Raw genomic sequence first — 5,948 nt, 5'->3', positions numbered from 1 at the left:
TATATATAGGCTAGAACATCGTGTTCTCCGTTAGACTGTATATTCTGTTCGTCTGAACACGCTACTTATTATCGACGGCTGCGCGTTTCAAGATACGAGGGAAACAGCCTCGCAGGTGAGCAAAATTACGGATCCCCAATAGCAATACGAGGCAATGCATGACAGAGATTACTAGGTGGACTACGAAGCGGTGTCACAATTAAACGGACACAGTAATTAACAGCACACAATAGCTATGTTTAGTCTAATTCTAGGATCTATGCAAAGTAGAGAGCTTTCTAGACTGCAAACTCGGGCCAAGGCGTAAAGTGGGCTGGGTCGTGAAAGGTATGTGGTCGAAAAAAAAAAACTTGTATAAACAAAAGTGGGCCCGAAGGGCTATTATTTCAAATGTATGTATAATGGATGCTATGTGAGGCTCGATTGACATCTCATGAATCGGGTCGCAGTCTAGATAACGAGGCCTAGGACAGGTACCCATATAGTCAAAGTACTCTGACTCTACAGTTTTCATTGAAGTGTGCGTGTGTATATTCAAAGCAATAATGGACTGAAGAATGAACTATCAGCCTCTTAAATGATTATGGTAATGATATAATATATAGTAACAATATACAAACACGTTGTCGATGTGCCCTGTGGATGAGGGTTGACGCCTCTAGACGCTTTGGAAGAGAAAATCAGGTTGCCACCCTTGACTATATCTCGCACGTCTTGTACATAAGTCTGTTTTTTCTGTGTAAATTATATTTACGGCTGATGACGAGATTGTAAATAAATAGAGAGATCTTTAACAAGAGGAATTTGTGTTGTTCCTTAAGTATGTACTGTAGAAGATTTGCAACCTACGGAAGGCAACAATCATATATATAAGGACGCCAAGGTATACGGAGGTGTTTTCCGGCAAAATGAAATCCTCGTTCGGTACGAAGCACATTCATTGGCCGGGATAATCGTATTCTAGATACAGTAACAGTTCGTATAAAAACTTCATAAATACTTAAGTGATGTTCAACTATTGATTGTAATAAAAATTTTTTTTTCTAGAACGCATTTATAACGTAATACGAGATAATCGTTGAGATATTAAGTTTGCAAGTTAAGTAGCGCTGTCTTGAGTGTACTTCTAATGAATGGTACTATAGGTAGCAGTCCGACTTCTCTGTTCAAGTAACTCTAATAAATGATCCTAGTTGCGAATCCAGGCATCTGCTCCAAAAGCTAAGCACAGCCAAGGAGCGACAACTTGAAACAGGGGAATCAGACGACAACGCTGCCTGATCTTCAACCTCAAATAGAGGCTTCAAATCAAAGGCGGGCCTTGCCGTAGTCAGGATGGTCGCATACGGCACTCAATCGAGAGAAATATTTTCTTTGCCAACAAGCAAAACGGGAAACGGCTGATTGACGGTGGCCGACAATCAGTCGATTTTGTTCCATCTTTGTTGCAATGGCAGGCCCATTGATCAGCGAGTCAGAAAGATGACTTTTTTTGGCCCCACCATCTAGGTTACCTATCACCCACGCGTCTACTAGCTCAGAACTCCCCAAAAAAGGGACGCCAAAGCTGCTGGTGGTCGCAGAGCGTTTGGAACGTAGTAATTCACTCGTAATACACAACACCTCAGCTCGTCATATCAACCCGTCTGCTCGCCAGTCGTTTCCTTCTTTCTCTTTGCATTCCCTGAACTCTAATATTGACTCACGCAAGATCATCTTGTGTTGATCAGACAGTCTCAGGGTGTTTTTTTTCGTATATAAACGTGCATGCTACTGTATAGATTCTCCATAAAAATCCACTTTATTGAGAAGTGACACGCTCGCTCGAAGTTTTCGAACAGTTTCCAACAGCTCTGTCTTAGCTTATTTTGGGTAAAGAAGTTTTGCCTTACCAGCTCTGCGATCCTACGGCAAAGGTAATTTGTCGTCTCGTGGCCCAATAATCAGAACTGAGGCTCGATGCAGTAGTCCCATCTCGCGAGTTTTTGCGCACACACAGTTCACCACTCAGCCTGAAAGCAGCACTCGAAGCACCTCCAAGTGACGAGGAATTAACGTCATATGCCCTCATATGACTAGCGGATCGCGGATGACTTCAATCTAGTTCTCATTCAGAGACGTCGCTAAGCGCCGACAAAATCTAACTTGCTTGACTCATTTCGGAATTATTCCCCACAGCTTTGAACACCACACGCGGGAGGTGCAAAGACGCCCCCTCACCAACTCCATAGTCCATAGACCTAATATATTGGGTCTTAACAACTCTTCAGATACAAAAAGGTAAATAACAACAAAAAAAAAAGTACAGATAGTACTTATATCGATATCAGGTTGTTTATCTGGCGTCAAGCTGCTGCTGCTGCTACTGAGAAACAGGTCCGCAATACGATCGTCTCGGAATTCTAGAAAAACGACATGATAAAAGAAACCGAGAGACAAGAAATAAGCTTAAATAAGCGTCATATAGTTTCTATTGCCGTGTTATAGTTCTGATTGTTGAAATAAAAAATTCTAATTAGGTTTAAATAGACGACAAATAAATACAGGACATCGTATATCATGCTGAATATACAGGGCATTTAACGAGCAATTTTCTCACTTTACCGCCAATGACGAGCACGGTAATGGTAAGCAAACTCGGCTAGCCCCTGCCTGCAATCAGCCGATAGAGAGTAAGAAGAAATAGTAAGTTTAAAGCCGGTATAATCAAAGTAATATCTAAATATCAGCAACACGACCGTAGTCCATTTACCTTTCTTCAGAAATTGTCGCTAGCCATTATTTTAAACTTAAACTGTATGATATGTGGACAAGATTGCTATATGTAAACATTTTTTTTTGTTGGGGTGACACACACACTGTAAAAAGGGGGCTGCAGATAATCCCTATCCTGCGACAATACGATACTGCGTCAGTTTCGATAATGTACTTCCCCTGCAACGGCGGCAGACCCGGTAGAGTGGGTCGTGTTCATCATGTTGGCGTCGGTAGATCCCGGAAAAGCTCGTCCCTTCATTGCCTGACTCCAAGAAGATCACTTCTCGATTTACTCTCCAATATGAAAACCGGGTCTTCTCGGGAACGTGTGGAGACGGTGAAGTATCGATTTTCGAAGAATTATTTCGCCATTGAGTTCTCTTCGATAACTTGCAAATAGTTTCCAGACGCGATACATAATACTATTTAGCAACTGCCTGTCTGATTCATTGTATGGACTCGATTTAGACTGTATGTTAAAACAAACCTAAGCGGGAGAACTTCTCGTGTTGACTTTAAACGTCTCTTATGCACTAGCAAACCCACGAGACGTGGCACTAGGCAAAATGATTTGAATTAAAACGTTTTTTAAAATATCTTTCGGGTTGGTCATCGCTCAAATAATAAGGTGCCAATCCAAAAGGCAAATAACTACACAAATAATCGTTTGAACAAATAGGACCCTGGCCTTATTGGCTCAATTTGCTTGTCAAGTAGAGACGCGTTTCAGGAAACGTGTAACGAAAATGCGTAGTAAACATATCATGCAGTTACGTAATGAATATGGCGACAAAGCTAGTACGGGTGTTAGTACGCTGAAAAATATGACATAGAACGTTTCATGGCTAATTTTACTCGGAAAATTCAGTAAACGCGTATATTCATTGTTCATTTACATGCAACATTAGGTGAGTTTACAGAGAGAGAGAGAGAGAGAGAGAGAGAGAGAGAGGGGGGGGGGGGGGAAGCGACAGCCTACCTTCTGGATTTGTAATAATCTTGCTACATTACTCAATCTTTCTCCCTACTGAAGTCCTGCCCAAATGAGGTGTGCGTTTATATCCCCCTAATAACTTCTCTTCAAGTTATAATCATGGAAACTGTAAGCTCCATTCGTAATAATACCTAGACTAAGCACAAAAACACGCATATAAAACACTAGTTCTAATCCTTGTGGGTATCCCGTATTGCAACGATAGTAGCTAGTGCAATCGTCACTTGTTACCCGTCAGATTCACTTATCCAAAATGTTTGTTTGGTACGAACCGCTATGTGATTGATACAATGCTTGCCGCTCCTATCAACAACCACGATATCCCAAGAAATAAAGGTAGCACTGACCGCTATGGTGTCGCTCGCTCTATGAGACGATCACGTCCAGCATTTATTGGGTTTTATTTTAGTACCTCGGGTTTCCTTATTCTCCAAAGCACTAACTGCAGTTTGCTGTCGACCCCACAGTTAGCAAAATACGATGGGTGCTCGATCCATTGATATAAGCGTCAAGTGCGTTAGGGCAACGAATTAACGTCTACTTTGTATTCTAGGCATTTGATGCTGCTCAAAGGGGCGGCCGCTTCAAATAATAGCATCACACATTGAATACTCCATCTCCTTTCAGGTAGGGCACGATTTTCCCCGCAAAACCTACTGTAGGCTTAAGGTTCAATTTAAGATTGTATTGTAAATCACTCCTACTCACGACAGGCCGCTTGCTAGCGGAAAACGACGCCAATAGTCTGAGTAAAGGGTATACCCTTCCGAATTACGAGTTCTCAAATAAATTACGTAAACTATTGAAAATCAATACCTCACTAATGTATAAACTATTTGTGTCATCTATGTAGAGTGTACCAAGCCTAAATATTAATTGTCACTTGTAAACGTCAACCTAAAATTAACAAATTAATGTTACTATTACTTAATAGAATTTATAGAGAAAATTCGAGTCGGGAACAACATGAACGCTCTACGGCAACAAGCGTACCCTATTATTTTGGAAGATTGTTAATCTGTGAAAAGTAAATACATACATAAATATACGTATGAAAAGTTGAAGGCTGATCAGGATTTGACCTACAGACTACATACACGTATCTGTTAGCTCCATATAATCGACTCCTGACCAGTGAATTTAGTAGCACCACACCATTATATATATGAGAGGCAAAAGGAAAAGACGAGATGACATTGACTCTAGCTGCAAGCCGTACTACGGGGTCATGGGGGTGCTCCTAGGGTTTGCATTTAACGAACAGGACACAGGAAGGATTGGGCATCTCTGACCGACCGCTTCACCCGTAGCGATTGTAGTGGTAGTAGCAACATTTGGTGGTTGGGTCGGACATCAGCACAGGGTGCTGTCCATATCCGCTACAGAAAAGAAAGTACTGACTCCCTTTTCGTTCCTGACATGAGCTCCAGCAGTACACAATGGCGATAGGGACAATATTCGAAGTCGTTATTCGCTTGTATCATCGGGATAGTCAATCCACCGCGGGTTATGATCGTGGTGATCAGACGGGGCTATTACTAGCAGAACTGCCCCTTAAAACCCCCCAGCCCCACTTGGTTCCATAAGTGCAGGGCGCGACTAAGCAGAGGTTGTTTGTGAGTTGTATAAGATCTGTAATGCCAATTAGTTATGGATGTTACAGGCGAAGGCACTCTAGTTCAAATCTCTTTATTTAAAAAAAATGTTATTTGTAAGTATATTCTGTTATAAAATTACGTGGTCCAAGGAAATATGAAATAGGTAGTCAAGTACAAGCATCTGTAACTGAAGTTCTAAGGTACTTAAACTTTCTCTAATATATCATTCAGATTTTGCATCAATTCTGTCTTTTCTCCAAGTTCACGGCGTTGCTGTTAACTTCATTGCTAATTTGCAACAGGAGGTCATCGATATCTTTTATCGGGAAACAAAAAAAGAATGCTGCTTTTAAATTAAGTAAAAACTATTACGAAAACTTAAAGGCACTATCTTTTTTTGTATGGAGCTCAAGGTTCCGTCAAACTAAGGTTGTTTAACTTCGATATGTGTCAGTCATTGCAACTATCTGCTAAGTTATTTCAAGACTATTACTTAATCAGCACGAACGCACGCTTCTATAAGTAATCCGAACAACCGTAAGTTATTCCTCGACGATTGTTGGCTTCGAAATTGAAGCACCAAGATACCTACCACACGG

General features: G+C 41.2%; 1 long non-coding RNA gene across 2 annotated transcripts in view; it reads right to left on the bottom strand.

Moving 5' to 3' along the window:
- The window catches only part of LOC147756182 (uncharacterized), a 40,620-nt gene extending 36,206 nt beyond the window's left edge, over positions 1-4,414 (bottom strand). For both annotated transcript variants that reach the window (XR_015326845.1, XR_015326846.1), the window contains exons 1-2: positions 2,605-4,414; positions 1,893-2,402 (exon numbers count right to left, since the gene is read on the bottom strand). This is a non-coding gene — a long non-coding RNA (uncharacterized LOC147756182). The remainder of the gene's footprint in view (positions 1-1,892; positions 2,403-2,604) is intronic.
- Positions 4,415-5,948: the final 1,534 nt, after the last annotated feature.

The sequence above is a fragment of the Varroa destructor genome, unplaced genomic scaffold (assembly GCF_002443255.2).
Source record: "Varroa destructor unplaced genomic scaffold, Vdes_3.0 BEIS01000004.1, whole genome shotgun sequence".
Classification (NCBI taxonomy): domain Eukaryota; kingdom Metazoa; phylum Arthropoda; class Arachnida; order Mesostigmata; family Varroidae; genus Varroa; species Varroa destructor.
This window is presented reverse-complemented; position numbering and strand designations above follow the sequence as displayed.